This window comes from Nuphar pumila, chromosome 14 (assembly GCF_984573655.1).
Source record: "Nuphar pumila chromosome 14, dmNupPumi1.hap1.1, whole genome shotgun sequence".
Taxonomy (NCBI): domain Eukaryota; kingdom Viridiplantae; phylum Streptophyta; class Magnoliopsida; order Nymphaeales; family Nymphaeaceae; genus Nuphar; species Nuphar pumila.
The window spans coordinates 80,948,273-80,965,019 of record NC_143262.1 but is presented as its reverse complement, the minus strand read 5'-3'; positions in this window follow the sequence as shown (position 1 = coordinate 80,965,019).

Below are 16,747 nucleotides of genomic sequence, written 5' to 3'. Positions count from 1 at the left end.
CCCCAGTTCAAAACCCATTATGCGCACGCGCGTGGGAGAAAGGAAAAAAAGAAAAATGTTTTCCCTTTAAATGGAAACCGAAACACCCCTTCACCACTTGTTGTTTGATTTTGCATAATTAATTCCTATATGCTTACTCTGTACGTTTCCCTATTCAGTGGATTTTCGCGTTTCCATGCGGGCTTTCTCGATTCTTCATGTCTCTGTACTAACTTACATGTAATATGCTTCAGATCTCACGCTATATTCCTGAAGTATTCAAATTCTTTGAAATAATCCACGAACCGGGTTGGATCTTCGGATCTCACTGAAGACTGAATCTGAGTCCAAATTTGAGTATTCTTTATCGGATTCACACTAACTAACCCGTATGCATTGGAATCACATTGAATTTAATAAAATCATATTATTTCACACAAATGCACATTTTTATTTCATTGAGAATCCCTTAAAATTCATGGGTTTTACACAAAAACTAAGAAAATTCACGAGCAAGTCATTCCTCAAATTTGTGAATGTTCAAGAACTTCGCAAATAAGTTAGGACTTCCACATATATAGAGCAAATTCACGACAACAAAATGTAAAGGTCACAAATATTCACAAAAATTATATGTGAATATCGCCACAGATTTACGAACCTCCTTTAAGATCATTTACTTAAAGGAGATTCACATGGTAGCTTGTGAATGTCGTACTATATATGTAAATGTGGTACCTTATTTGCGGAGATCGACCAAAGTGTGAGGTCGAAGACATTCACAAAGATTAATATGTGAATGTTGTCACACTGTTGCGGACCTCCTTGAGGTTCAATTACTTAAAGAAAATTTGTATAGTAGCTCGCGAATGTCATCTATATATATATATATATATATATATATATATATATATATATATATATATATATATATATATATATATATATATATATATATATATATATATATATGGATTTTGTACGGTATTTGTGAAGGTACACAAATTTTAATTACAGGAGGTTTTGCAAATTGGGTTATATGAACTTCACGAGGTTTGAAAAGTTGTGCAAATGTACTTTTTAGTGTGAGGTTGCGAGATTGAGAAAACATACCTATATATCGCATATACCTCAGGATGTTCGCTCATGTGAAGAGTAAAAAGGTCCTAAAAAAGTTAAACATTTGTGAAGGTAAGCAAATTATAGATGCATGAGGTTCACAAATTTGGTTATGCAAATTTAGTGAAATCTACTAAATCTTCGTGCAAATGTACTTTTTAGTAAAAGGTTGCAAGATCAGGGAAGTATACCTATATATCGCATGAACCTCAGGAGGTATGCTTGTGCAAAGTGTAAAAAGGTCCTAAAAAATTCATGCATTTGTGATTTAATTTGAACATGGAACAAATTTCAGAAATTGTAGGGCATTTTAAAAAAACATGCCATTTTTTCTCATACTGTATGGTCATTTTCTAAAAGATATATCCACAAGCATGTAATTAGAAGGATTGTCTAGCATGGTTATTTGGTCAATTATCAAAATGCTCATTCAAATTCATTGGAATAAATCGGGAGTCGAATTTCCTCTAAATTAGGTCAAAACAGTCAACCCACTTTGGTCCTCCTAAAGCGTCCGAACTTAAAAATTTCATGACTCGGTTACATGGGGTATGTGTCCCTTGCCACATGACCAAAGCAGTAGAGAGATCTTTCCCTGGGCAGGTAGACATCCCGAGGTTTTGTATTCATGAGGGGCAATAGAAAAATGGATGCTTGAACTCATGAATCCATTCCAACAGCTCTGCATGAGTTCTTTTCATTGTTATCACAGAAAAAAAGATTAAAACAGTCTCAATTTCAAAGAATTGCATAATAGAATTATTGTTGGCACGTAATAATATTATCCATAAGGGCTTCTCCATCTTGTAGGAGTGATGATATGAGTTGTTTTTAATGACAAGGAACCTTCACCCAGAACCAGGTCACCTAATAGGCCCGCATCCCAGCAAGTTAAACCTCGGGTGAGGCTCATGACCACCCCGCCTTGCGTGGGATTTGATTCAGTGCCTTCATCTCCACGCCTTCACAACCACCCCGTTGGCCACCTGGGCGATCCGTGGTGGTGATAGGATGATATGAGTTTGAAACCCACTGATACACATCCTTTTCTGCAAAGCAGAATCTAAAGTTTACTCTCTGGTGGGCAAGAAGGATGTGATTTTTTTACACCAATGAACTTGGTAAGAAGGCATTTTCATAGGTTATCCAGAAAAAAGGTTCAGGCAAAGTTGATCAATTCAATTTTCACCTTTTCAATAGCAGAAAAAAAAAACCATCTTACTCTTCAAGTTCATTTGTGTAACCCCACATCACCAACCATGAATTTTGAACTCGTGACGCATTATCAACTTGGTGATGCATTACCTTAGGCTTCCCAAAATTAATTGGTTTAAAGAATACGATAAACACATCCATTATAGAAGATTTAACTTGGTTTCAACTTTCATGGTCAAAGATCTTGTCTTGAGAGTAGGCACAAATATCTCTCTCTCAAGATGAAAACCTAAAAAATGAGTATTGATCCCATCATTTGACATAAGAGGGGATCCATCGTACATTCAGTACTAACTGTCAAACCAATGGCTATGATTGGTCCACATTTTTGCCTAAATGTCCATAGCTGTCCAGATACACCAGCTACACCAGCTGAATGGCTAAAAAATGAGAACTGATCCCATCATTTTATATTGGAGGGGATCCATCATACCAGTTCCAGATGTCAAACCAATGGCTATGATTGATCCACATTCTCACCTAGATGTCTGTAGTTGTTCAGAAACACCACCTGGATGGCTACGATTGGTCCACATTCTCGCCTAGATGTCTGTAGCTGTCCACATGCACCAGCTGGATGGCTATGATCCATAGGATTTATTGTATCCTATATCAAAGAATGGGATCCTTTTTTAAAAAAAAATTGTCTGTCTGCAAGAGTCCGGCCCCTTGGGGTTCGCACAGCATTTCTCGATGAAAAAATCAGAAAGACAGTTGGTATTCAGCTGTTTCTCGAAATAACCACCTTCCATCGGTTATACCGGTAGAGGCTCACCACCTGGTGCAAGGAGACAGGCAGGTCTCCAAGGATCTACATAACATTTCTTTATAAATTAAGACAGGATGGTGGTTCCATTGGATACCCAACTCCTAATCCTCTCTTTGTTGCCTTCTCCAAGCAGTAGACAGGCATGGCATCTAAGGCGTTCTACTTTCCCATCCTTCTTGTTTCCCTACTCATCATCTTCTCTCAAGTTTCTGCAAAAGAACTTGAGTCAGTCCATTTAAAAGGTGAGTTTATATAGTTTCTTCCATCTCTATATTTTATTAAGAGCAGTTATGGTTATATTGTATATAACAAAATTACTGGTTATATTCCATCATTGTAGCACATCTCACTTGATGGAAATGTGTGTGCTTCCACCTTACATATCAAGTGAGATGCATGGTTCCCAAGTGAGATCTGTGATGAAGATTGAATACTGCTACGCACTGTCAGTTATATATAATATGACCTTAACTGCTCTCAGTTTTATTGGCTCATACAACTTCCCTTGCTCACCCCAAGGGGGGTTGGCATAGTAGGGTGGGGCCTTGGCCACTAGACAGGTGGTAGTCAAGGCTCGATTCTCATTGGTATCTCCTCTCTCCACAAGCCAACACCCATGGTAGGCCCCGAGGCTTTGCCTCGGTTTTATGCTGCTGGCATGACGACCATAGGTATCACAGGTTTAGCCAATACGACCAGGTCTTCGTGCCCGATGTGGTTTCTTCGGGTTATAAATAAAAAAAAAAAAACATCACTTGCTTTTTTTTTCAATGACATTCCATACAATGACCCATCCTATACTTTAATGCAAAACTAAGTCTCTTTTTTTTTGTGTGTGAAATAAATCTTTAAAAGAAACCATCTTCTTTCACCAACTTGTCAAAACAAAGTCAAGATGATGTGCAGGATGACATTTGGTAATGGTGACATGAGGTACAAATGTTTTTTTTTTTTTGCATGAAATTAACCTTACAGAATTGGCTTACATGTTTTGCTTAGGGGAAATCGGCTCTTGAATTGTTTAATTATGACATGTAGGCATCTTTTCACAAGGCTTCAAAATTCAATAGCTTATATTGTGTACTTTTTAATGACATAAAACCATATTTTTTGGTCAAAAAACATGATTCAAAAGTCGTTTCCTACCATTTGAAACATGTTGAACACATCTACAAGGTCTCATTGGATCAAAAGAACATGCACCATAGAGATTCAGAGGTGTTTGTACTTAATGGTGCCATTACCAAAATGTTATCCCATCAAGTGCAATTACATTGCACAAAGAAAAAGGGTGTGCGACTTTTTTGTCCCAAAAAAACGGAAATCCGTTTTAGTGGGGTGCTTGCATCCCTGTTTGGTTCCACAATACTCAAAGGGACACAACAGTCCCTGGCCCTGTTGTGTCTCACCAATCAAACCCTACACTCTTGTGTCCCACCAATCAAACACTACCTTACATAAGCCATGGACTTCATAGCCTAGCCTCCACCGGGTCATTTTGCATGGCGTGATTATGTGTTCAGGGTAGAACATTGCCCTTTTAAGAGGGGGGCAGTACACTACACCCTCCCTTGAGCAGGAGCAGTACACTTCACCCCCCCTTGAGTAGGGATCTAGAGAACGGCTAATGTTGTCACGGTCTTACTTTTTTAATAAGCTAATGTGGTGCAACGGTTATTTCTTACCGCCGCAAGCCTTTCTATTGCTTTGTCACGGGTGTAGAATTTCTCGCAAACCCGTGATGGAGCCAGACTGCCCAGTCTGAACAACCTAAAGGTCAAAGGCCGCGCACCAACACTTTTTCATGTGTTGAATCATTTTTATTGGCCTTACGCACCACCTCGTGCACAAATGCCTAACAGAAGCTAATCAAGTGCATTTTCAAATGCAAATTCTATTTAGTCCATGTTGCTTAGTGTATAGCCATCTCATAGCAGCTATCACTTTAAAAAATGGCACAAACATGTCTTAGCCTTGCATACCATAAAGCGTATTGAGACTCCATGCGTATGCCATAGCAAAACCTCGCCACCGAAGAAATAAGACCTTGTGGCCCCCAGTCCAAAGATCAGATGATGATTGAACACCATAGTGAAGAGCACCACCCAGACTCATTCATCGATGCTTAGGCATTCACTCGCCTAACCCCGAGTCACCACACTCGGTTGTAATCACCTAATGTGATCCTTGAAGAAATTAGTTGTAACCCACATGCACCCCCGTGCATCCAACCGCTACGCATGGAAAACTCTTACAAGCCGAGAAGTCCTTAACCAACTCTTCAAAGGCAACATCCTATGATCCGCTGACATCACTTAACCAAACAACGCTCTATGTTTGTGCCACCATACAACGATGCACTAATGAAGATAATGTTGCATATCGTGTGCCATGCTACCACCACACATCACCGATCAAGCCAACATACACTGCACGTTTCTACAGTCGATGCATTTTTCACTCAATAGAGCTTCGCACTACAACTACCCCATTCCGAAAGATCAGTTCAGGACAACCCCCCCCCCCCCCCCCATCCAAACCATTGTCATCCTTGACAATGTTGATGCAGGTAAGAACATAGTCTTCACTGATATGCCAGTTTCCCTTTGTACATCTTTGTTTTACTCTTTTTTCTTCAGCCTACTCAACTTGTTCTGGTTTCCATCCACTGTCGTTGCAACCTTTAACACATCAAGTTTCATTCCTTAACGCACCTTCGATCACTTAGACAATGGTCTTCCACTTTATCAATATCAAATATTCTTTGCTCGTGAGACCCTAATGCAGTGTCATATACAAGCAGGTCATCCTAGCCTGCATGATAAACTTGTCATTTTGATGCTTATGGTTGGGGTACCTTCCAACCGCAGCAAGAGCAATTCCAAGCCCTTCGTGGTCCTCACAGAGAAAGACGACCAACAACGTGTGTCGCGGGAATATCAACTTCCTTAGGCACCAACTTGCGGTTTTCCAACGGTCCAAACTAGTCTTTAAGTGGGGGCACACCTTCTTACGTATCACCCCAAAATGGTTTTTCAAAGTGTCTTCTTGGGCACTAATCCTCACAAGGGGACCTTAGCCCAATGCTGCAACTGTCATCCAGAGCCAGCACGCTACAACTCTCATCCGGAGTCAACAAAATATTTTTACAGGAACCAAACCGATGAGCCACAAACAATAACTTTTTCGCACACATAAGAACAACCAACTCAAGGAACCAAAACAGTGAGCATTCTGCTCAAGATGGGCATTCCGCTAACCCAAAATCTTAGGAGAGAATATAGAAGTTTAGTTAAGTCTCACATACTCATAGGTGCAAATCTATCCAGCCAAATCTAACGTGCATTATCTGCATATACAAGGCAAACATCATGCTTCACCTGTAAGTCTAACACACAACTGGTAGGAATCTTTGGCTTATCTATGTTCCCTTAGCCAACTGAACAGCAACCTTGCACTTCTGCTTACCATGGTCAAGATGTCTCATATCATCCTGCCAACATCTTACTTTTATGCTCAGTCAACAATGCTCCAGCTGCACAAAATTTGCGTAACCAAGATAAATCATCTTTGTCCTCTTCAGTATCGCACACAATGAACAACAAGGTTTTCGTGAATCTTTTTACTATGATACTAATTTATCACATGCTTACTTTTTCAATAAGCTAGTGCGGTATGATGGTCTTTTCTTATTGTCGCAAGCCTTCCTATTGATCTGTCATGGGTATAGAATTTCTCACAAATCTGCGATGACGCCAGACTACCCAGTCTAAACAGCCTAACGGCTAAAGGCCGTGCACCAATACTTTTCCATGTGCTAAATCATTTTTATTGGCCCTATGCACCACCGCGTACATAGTTGTCTGGCGGAAGTTGATCAAGCATATTTTTAAATGCGAATTCCATCTAGTTTATGCCGCTTAGTGCATAGTCATCTCATACCAGCTATCACTTTCAAAAATGACACAAACTTGCCTTAGCCTTACATGCCATGAAACGTATAGTAAGTCCATATGCATGCCACAACAAATCCTCACCATGAAGGAACAAGACTTTGTAGCCCCCAGTCCAAAGACCAGTTGATGATTGAACACCATAGGGAAGAGCACCACCCAGACTCATTCGCCGACACCTATGCATTCACTCGCCTAGCCCCGAGTCACCATACTCGGTTGGAATCACCTAATGTGATCTCTGAAAGAATTAGCCTTAACCCACATACACTCCCTTGTGTCTAACCACTACGCATGAGAAACTCTTGTAAGCTGAGAGGTCCTTAACGAACTCTCCAAAGCAACATACTCCGATCCACTGGCATTGCTTAACCAAACAACATTGCACGTATGTGCCGCCATACAACAATGCACTAACGACGATACCATTACCTATCGCGTGACATGCTACCATCGCACGTCACCTATCAAGCCAACGCACACTGCGCGTTCCTACAGTCGATGCATTTTTCACTCAATAGAGCTTCACACTGCAACTGCCCCCATTCTGAAAGATCAGTTCGAGACCTATGCAATGCTGGCATGCCATTGGCTATGGCACTTAGCTATGTCACTTAACCGTTTCTTTAATTCAACTCTCCCAACCCTCCTTATTTAATAAGAAGGCTCTCCTTTTTTATAAGGGGATCCAAACACTTATATAAGTATTCTACCCAGAACACTGGATCTGGTCATTGATTTAGATGGTTAGGGTGAGCGTCTGAATGTCTGAAGGCCTTAGATGTTACTGTTTTCATTCTTTGTGAGATTCGACCCGTGACAAGTATGAAGCACCACTTCGAGGCCAGTCCACACACTTGTTGCTCACCTCTAAAAGGTGAAGCCACTTGGGGCTCACTCATGCAACACTAGGCTAGCTTTAAGCCTCATGACATGATGTTTGAGACCAAAGAATCTGGACACAACATTGATTTTTGGAGTCTGCCTACTTACATGCATATTCACTAATATCGCAATTTTATCATGATATTTTCAAGGCCCGGGTTCCCTCATCCTAGTTTTTTTTTTTCAACTGTTTCAGACAAGGTGGATGCTGTCGAGAACGCCTTTAGTGCTGCCCAAAGCACCCTGCAGCACCAAGCCCAGTCTTCTGTTTTGAGTCATGGTAGGCACCTTGGACGGTTTGGAGGGTTTGGGAGGGGAGGGCTTGGAAGAGGCAGCAGCTCATCTAGACGTGGTTGCTTCTTGTGTTCGCTTTCGCAATACAAACAGTGCTGCGGTTTCAGATGCTGCTCTGAAGAAGAGTTCAACCTCTACGCCAAGGGCAATCCCCTCCATTAAGCATCCATGTGGTTCTCAAAAAACACCACAGGTTTGATGCTTAAATAAAAGCTATGTTAATAGCGAAGTGCACCCAGTTGTTTTGATAGGCAATCTGGGGTGTGAAAAGCTATAATATGTGTGTTTTTTCTCACTATTATATAATATGAAATCATTGTTTTGACTTTTATTTTTTTCTATTTTTGTTTTAGTATGGGCAAACCAGAGGATAATCTTCAACCTTAGAAAAAACTTGCTTCGAAAGCACGAAACTATTGACTTGTGAGGATTTTCAAGGGTTTCTTTGTTTTAGGGAAATTCTCAAAAGTACAACTAAAGGATTATGAATACTAAAAAACCCAGATAAGTCTTGAAAATTTTAGAAAACAGACATAAACTTTGAGATATTTAGCTAAAAAAGCCTAGAGCTCATTAGGGATGTACAACGAGCCGAGGCTTGATCTCGTTTAAGCTCGGCTTGAGCTCGTTCGAAAAATAAATGAGCCAAGATTGAACAAAGATTTAGGCTCGGTACACATAAACAAGCCAAGCTTGAACAGGTAGTCCAGCTCAATTAAGCTCAATAAACCCGATTAAGCTCGGTTCACATAGTTGGTAGTATAATGAGCTTAAGTCAAGGAAAATAGGGGTGAGAACGATTTGAACAACAATGATAGAAGTATTTGAACAAAAATTTTTAATTTGTCTAGTTTGCTCTGGTTTCTTGAAGTGGGTATGCAATTTAGAGGTTATATATGTATAGGAAAATCTTGATTGCATCTTAAGAGCATGTTTTCAATCACCGAAAAAGAATCAGCAGGGGAGGAAAATTTGTGGCTATAGTGGGACCCATAGTGTCTGTCTATGTCACCTGGGTACAGGTGCATGTAAGACACGGTAATTTCAAAAAATATAAGTACAGAAACACGAGTATATATATATATATAAAGAAATGAAAACCTCCTCAATGGAAAACCCTCCCAAACCTCTCCAATGACATTTTATTGTATTTTTTATATTTTTTTCAAAATTTTGACCACGCAGATGTGATCTATATGCTTTTTTTTTATAGGAATCAGTTCTTGGAGCATTTGATTCTGATGTATAAATAGGTTTTTATAAGTTTCAAAATCAATGGCATACCATTTTCATAAATTTTTGAGGCTCCAAATACCATTTTTTCTATAAAAAAATCATAATCCAAGTATCGATTTATAGTAAATCAATCGTGACACGTCTGTACATTCAAAATTTAACAAAAAATACCAAAAATTTTTCATTGGGGAAGTTTTCATTCTTATATATATAAGTAGAGCGTAGTTACTTAACTTTAATCAGGCTGACCGTCCATCATGGGCGTTGATGGAGGGTGTACACGCAAAAGAAAAGCGTCAAAAAATGCTCAAAAAGTGCCCAAACACACAAACTCGGGCTTTAACGCACTTGGAGCACAGTTAAAGGTCCCAGTTGCTGGGACCTTTAGCCTGCTCCAAGTGCATTGCGAAAGTCCCAAGGGACATGTTCGGCATTAGAAATTTTAGTGCTGCACACATCCCTTGGGGCTTTAGCGGCGCACTTGGAGCAACGCTAAAGCCCATTTGGCACTTTTTTAGCCATTTTTTTATGCGATTTCAATTTTTTTTCATGTTGACTGGTCATCAATGCACATTATGGACGGTCAGCACGATTAATCTGTGCTTATGTAACTATGCATTAAGCAGCTACACTCTACTCATATATATATATATATATATATATATATATATATATATATATATATATATATATATATATATATGTGTGTGTGACATAAATATAAAATAAATTCAAAATAAACAGAATATAATCTAAATATGTATTATATCTAAAATATATATTATATATTAAAATTTTAATTATAAATTATAAATTAAATACAAACTTGTATGTATAAAGGGTAAAATGGTATGTTCGGGTGACAATGCCTATCGACATGAAGACAATGCATGTCGGCGTGGGTACAAAGGGCAAAATAGTGTCCGGGTACCATATAGGTGTCAGTCAAACGCCCAACTTTTATTCCCCTGCTTTTAGCCATTATAGAGGGAAAAAATCAATAAATACAGGGAGAAAAAGTGGTTTGGGGGAGGCAGCGACCTTTTCTCCCTAAATATTTTTTCTCCTACTGAAAAAGAACAAGTGGTTGGAAACACGCCCAAAAGATGTATGCCAAGAACCATTTGCATTCTTAGGTTTATCTTGAGGGATCAAGAAGACATTAAATTCCTAGAAAAAGAAAATTTTGAACCATCATGCCTCCAAGCTGCAAAATTAGAGAGAAGCTTATCTTATCTTTTAGAGGTATTCCCTATTGTTAACAGCAATTTTGACCCCAAATATTGATATGACGCACGAGACATGAGTCCTAAATCAGTAATAGGATTTCAGTTTTAGTCCTAACTATCACGAGCTAACTTTTTTTTCAATAAGTCAGTGTGGCGCGATGGTCGTTCCTTACCACTGCAAGCCTACTTATCACTCTGTCACAGGCATAGAATGCTTTGCAAACCCGTGACACGCCAAGCTACCCAAGTTAGCCAACCTAACGGCTAAAGGCCGCGTACCAACACTTTTTTATATGCTGAATCATTTTTATTGGCCTTGTGCACCACCTCGTGCGCAACTGCCTAGCGGAATGTGAACAAGCACATTTCTAAATGTGCATTTTATGTAGTTCATGTCGCTTAGTGCATAGCCATCTCATACCAACTATCACTTTCGAAAGAGGCACAAACTTTTCATTACCCTTGTGTGCCATGAAGCGTATTGCAACTTCATGCGCATGACATAGCAAAACCTCACCACCGAAGAAACAAGACCTTGCGGCCCTAGTCCGAAGACCAATTGATGATTGAACATCATGGAGAAGAGCACCACCCAGACTCTTTGGCTGATGCCTAGGCATTCACTCGCCTAGCCCCGAGTCACCATACTCGGTTGGAACCACCTAAGGTGAATCCTGAGGGAATTAATCCTAACCCACACACACTTTCATGTGTCTAACCGCTACGCGTGAGAAACATCTTGCAAGCCGAGAGGTCCTTAACCAAATCTTCAAAGGCAACATCCTCTGATCCGCTGGCACTGCTTAACCAAACAACTCTCAACGTCTGTGCTGCCACACAACGATGCACTAACGATGATACTGATGCTTATCGCATGCCATGCTACCACCACACATCACTGATCAAGCGAATGCATACCGCACATTCCTACACTTGATGCATTTTCTACTTAGTAGAGCTCCGCACTGCACCTGCCAATTCTGAAAGATCGGCTCGGGACATTCTCTCCCACCCAAAACCATTGTCGTCCTTGATAATGCTGGTGCAGGTAAGAACACAGTCTTCACTGATATGTCAGTTTCTCTTTATACTTATCTTTGGTTTACTCTTTTACTTTAGCCTACTCAACTTGTTTTGGTTTACATCCACCATCACTGCAACCTTTAACATGCCAAGTCCCATACCTTTAACGCATCTCTGATCACTTAGACAACGATCTTCTGCTTTATCAACATCGAGCATTATCTACTCATGAGACCCTAGTGTAGTCTCATAAATAAACAAGTCATCCTCGCCTGCACGACAAATTTATCATCCTGATTCTCATGGATGAGGTGCCTTCCAACCCTAGCAAGGGCAAGTCCAAGCCCTTCGTGATCCTCACAAAAAAAGACTATAACCAATGCATGTTGCAGGGATATCAACTCCCTTAAGCACCAACTTGTGGTTTTCCACTGGTCCAAACTAGTCCTCAAGTGGGGAACGCTTGCTTACGTATCACCCCAATGCGGTCCTTCAAAGTGCCTTCCTTGGCACTCATCCTCACAAGGGTACTTTGCTCAAATGCTACACTCCACTCTCAAAGTCAGCACACTTTACTCTTTCTTAGAGTCAGCAAAACGTTCCCGCAGAAACCAACGAGCCACGAACAACAACTTTTTCTACACGCGCAATTCATTAAAGGTCTGCCAACTCCAAGAACCAAAACAACGAGCCTTTTGCTCAACGTGGGCACTCCGCTAACCCACAATCTTGGAAAAAAATCTAGAAGTTTGATTGAATCTCTCATGCCCAAAGGTGCAAATTCATTCAGCTGAATCTAACGCGCAATCTCTGCATGCACAAGGCAAACATCATGCTTCACCTGTGAGCCTAATGCACAACTGGTAGGAATCTTTGGCTTATCTACATTCTCTTAGTCAATTGAACATCAACCTTACACTTCTGCTTATCATCGATAAGATGTCCGATACCATCCTCTATGCTTGGCCAACCACACTTTAGCTATGCAAAATTATGTAACCAAGATAAACCATAGTTGTCATCTTCAGTGTCGCACACAATGAAGAACAAGAACTCCCTGAATCTTTCTGCTTTGATGCCAATTTGTCACAGACTAACTTTTTTTTTCAATAAACCAATGTGGCGTGACGGTCCTTCCTTACCACCGCAAACCTACTTATCGCTCTGTCACGGGCATAGAATGCTTTGCAAACCCGCAATGCGCCAAGCTACCCAAGTTGGCCAACCTAACGACCAATGGTCGCGTACCAACACCTTTCCATGTATTGAATCATTTTCATTGGCCCTGCGTGCAGCTGCCTAGCGAAAGTTGATCAAACGCATTTCCAAATGTGCATTCCATGTAATCCATGTTGCTTAGTGCATAGTCATCTCATACCATCTATTACTTCCGAAAAAGGCACAAACTTTTTCTTAGCCTTGCATGCCATGAAGCGTATTGCAGCTCCATGCGCACGACATAGCAAAACCTCACTACCGAAGGAACAAGACCTTGTGGCCCTCAGTCCGAAGACCAATTGATGATTGAATACTATGGCAAAGAGCACCACCCAAACTCTTTCGTCGGTGCCTAAGCATTCACTTGCTTAGCCTCGAGTCACCATACTCGGTTGGAACCACCTAAGGTAATTCTTGGGGGAATTAGCCCTAACCCACATGCACCCCCATGCATCCAACCGCTATGTATTAGAAACATCTTGCAAACAGAGAGGTTCTTAACCAAATCTCCAAAGACAACATCCTTTGATCCGTTGACACTATTTAACTGAACAATACTCCACGTTGTGCCATCACACAACGATGCACTAATGATGATACTGATGCCTATCGCATATCATGCTACCACCGCACATCGCCAATCAAGTGAATGCTTACTATGTGTTCCTACACTCGATGCATTTTTTACTCAATAGAGCTCTGCACTGCACCTGCCCATTCTGAAAGATCGGCCCGAGACATTAGCAATATCACCCACCAACCATAGCCACTAAACCCCACCCTCAGGATCCCACTTGAACAAAGAGGAGTGGGGTTAGTGACTGTAGACATTGCTAATGTCACTCATTGTTTATACGAGTGGCTTTTGGTCATCTCTCTATGTGGACTTGAATGATTTTTAAACCATTAAAATGTTTGCACTTAAGGCTACATTTTCTTTGCATATGTTGTTGATTTGACCTATTTTTCTCGGTAAAAAATGGTTGAAAATTGTTGGTTACAGAATTCCAGGATAAACTTGAAAATTCATGATTTGAGAGTGGTTCTTAGTACCATACTATATGATAGAAAATCAAAGTAGCAAGCATTATCCACTTAAGAGGACCCTACATGTGTTTTCACTTTTTTTTTACTAGTAAACATGCTTACATTAACTTTTTCAACACAAAAATTTGTCATGCATTATAGGCCATTCTTTTTTTAATTGTTCTAAATATATGGAAGTCGCAGCTATAAGGTTTGATCCATGATCTGTCAATGGATTTTGAGAAAACCAATGGCATACTACATAGCATGGTTCTAGGGGTGGCAATCGGGTCAGGTTGGCGTGTCGGGTCGGCGGGTCAGTATACCTCAACATGAACCCAACTCGTTTATTAAACGGATCGGCTGTGACAAACACAAACCTGGCCCATTTATTAAACGGGTAACCCGACATGACACGATTAACCCATTTAATAAACAGGTCGGGTCGGGTAAACGGGTTGGCGGTCGGGTTGGGTTGAGTAAACCGGTTGGCAGGCAGGTCAGGTAAATGGGTTGGCGGGTCAGGTTCGGGTAAACGGGTTGACCCGCCCGCCTAACTTCCCCCAACCAAAACCCTAACCCCTAGGGAGAGCGAAAATGGGGTGGTAGTTCTCCATAAGGAAGGGTGACGCGCCGCAGTCTAAGGACGACAAGGGGAAGGAAAGGCAGAAAATGGAAAAGTCAGCGACGGATGTTGCGGCTGGAGAGCAGGAGGTCTCGGGGATGAATGGTGCCATGGAGGTGTCGAGGCCCAACGTCGTTACCGTCTTCGAGTTCAGCTCTGTCACCACCTCCGGCGATAAGATCACACTCGTCGGCTACTGCCCTGTCTCCGACGAGCTCAAGGCGTGCCGGTGGGAGATCCTGTCATCTGCGGGGTCGAACGCTCTGCAGTTTCAGGTGGTCTTCTGAACGGTCGGTGTCGCTTCGGGGTGGGTTTTCCATCCTCTATTTGGTTCTAAATTCTTTTGTATGAATAAGATGTTTGTTTGTTTGTTCGTCGCAACTTCATCGAGCTTATCTTATATTCTTTTGGTTGAAATTTTAAAGGAACATTAAGCTTTTTATAAAAGAAAGGCTTCTTGTGCTCTTTTCTTCATGTTGGTTTCTTTCTTTTGTTTCTTGAGCCATTTATTAAATGGGTCAGCCATGTTGGCGGGTTGGCATACCCCTAACACGAACCCGACCCATTTAATAAATGGGTTAGGCAGGTCGACCTGTTTACAACACGAACCCGTTTAAGCCAAACCTGAACCCGTCTAAGAAGCGGGTTGGCGGCTCGTATCAAATTTTGCCACCCCTACATGGTTCCATGGTCACCTGTATCATTCAAGGTAATTTCTTGGCAAAGGTTTTTCTTGGAGATATTTTTAAAAAGTTGTTTTTCTGGTGAAAATCTTGGAAGATTTAAAATTTGAAAAAATATAAATAATAATATGAACTATAGGAAAATAATAGTTTTTTTATTACTTTCCTTACAAAAATATAAATAAACAAGTATTTTAACATTTTTAAAATAGCAAAGAATTCAAAAAAGAAAAAGAAAAAATGAACTTAAAATATAAAAAATTAAGAATTTTTTAAAATATCACAATATTTTTATTTTAGTGATATTTTGAAAATGTCACAATATTTTGCCAATTTTATTAGCCTAGTTGAAAATGTTGATAACATTGTGATACTTTCAAAATATCAGCCATATTGGTGACTATCACATTTGGATGACATAAGGCAAAACCCAGGGATTTTTTTTTCTACAAACCAGGTTTCTGGCAAAACCTATCTTTGGTGTTTCCCAACACTATCATATTATCTATGAGGAAGTCAAAGTTGTAGGTGTTATGTACTCAATGTCTCAATCAAATATGTAGATGTGTTTGCCAGTGTTTGTTTAGTGATTTTGATATAAAAATTAATTTGTTTATTATTAAAATTTGGCATGTTGTGGATTCCTTAGAAAACCTATCTTTACAACAAGATCTTAAATTTAATGCAAGTTCTCCTTGAGAAATAAAAATGAATAATTATATCCTGTCAGGTCCACAAACACTCAATGCAAATTTCAAAACTCTGTGATCTTGCTGATGTCCATGATTTCACTCTTGTTATTGGTTCTTTAGACATCATGTAACCAAAGTGCTTGAAGCATATTTTTTGGTGGATGGCATGACATTGTCCTCATTGTTGGGTTGTACCTGACAGATTTGTAAGATGAATTCACTTTTTTTCTTGAATTTATAACGTGAAGAAACCTCACCCGGCACGAAGACCTGGTCGTGTTGGCTCAACCTTCCATACCTATGATCATCGTGTCGGCTGCTTAAAACTTCGAGACTAAGACCCCTGCCCCCAGGACCTATGGGTGACACCCATGGGAATCGAACCTTGAATGCCTGTTTAACAGCCAAGGCCCTATGCCACTGCACCAACCCCCCTTGGGGCTGCCAAGAATTCACTTGCTACATATATTTGCATCAGTTTTCAAAACGGGCATGTTTCAGTAAATTCTCATATAAAGATGGTGATTAGCTGATGTTTTCAAGTTTCAACCATGTTATATTGTAATCCTGTTGGGACAACTTAGATTGACCTGAAACTAGTTTGTAGCATTATATTTTGTTGATTAATGAGGACATTCTACATGCAAGTGTAGTAATGTTAACCTTTTCTTTTTCTTTCTTTCTTTCTTTTTTTTTTTGAGTTATTGCATATCTATGCATACTTGTCAGTTTGGATTCTTTATTTGTGGCAGGTGTGCAACATTTTTTTTTGTATTAGTGATTAATTGACATGTTAAGTTA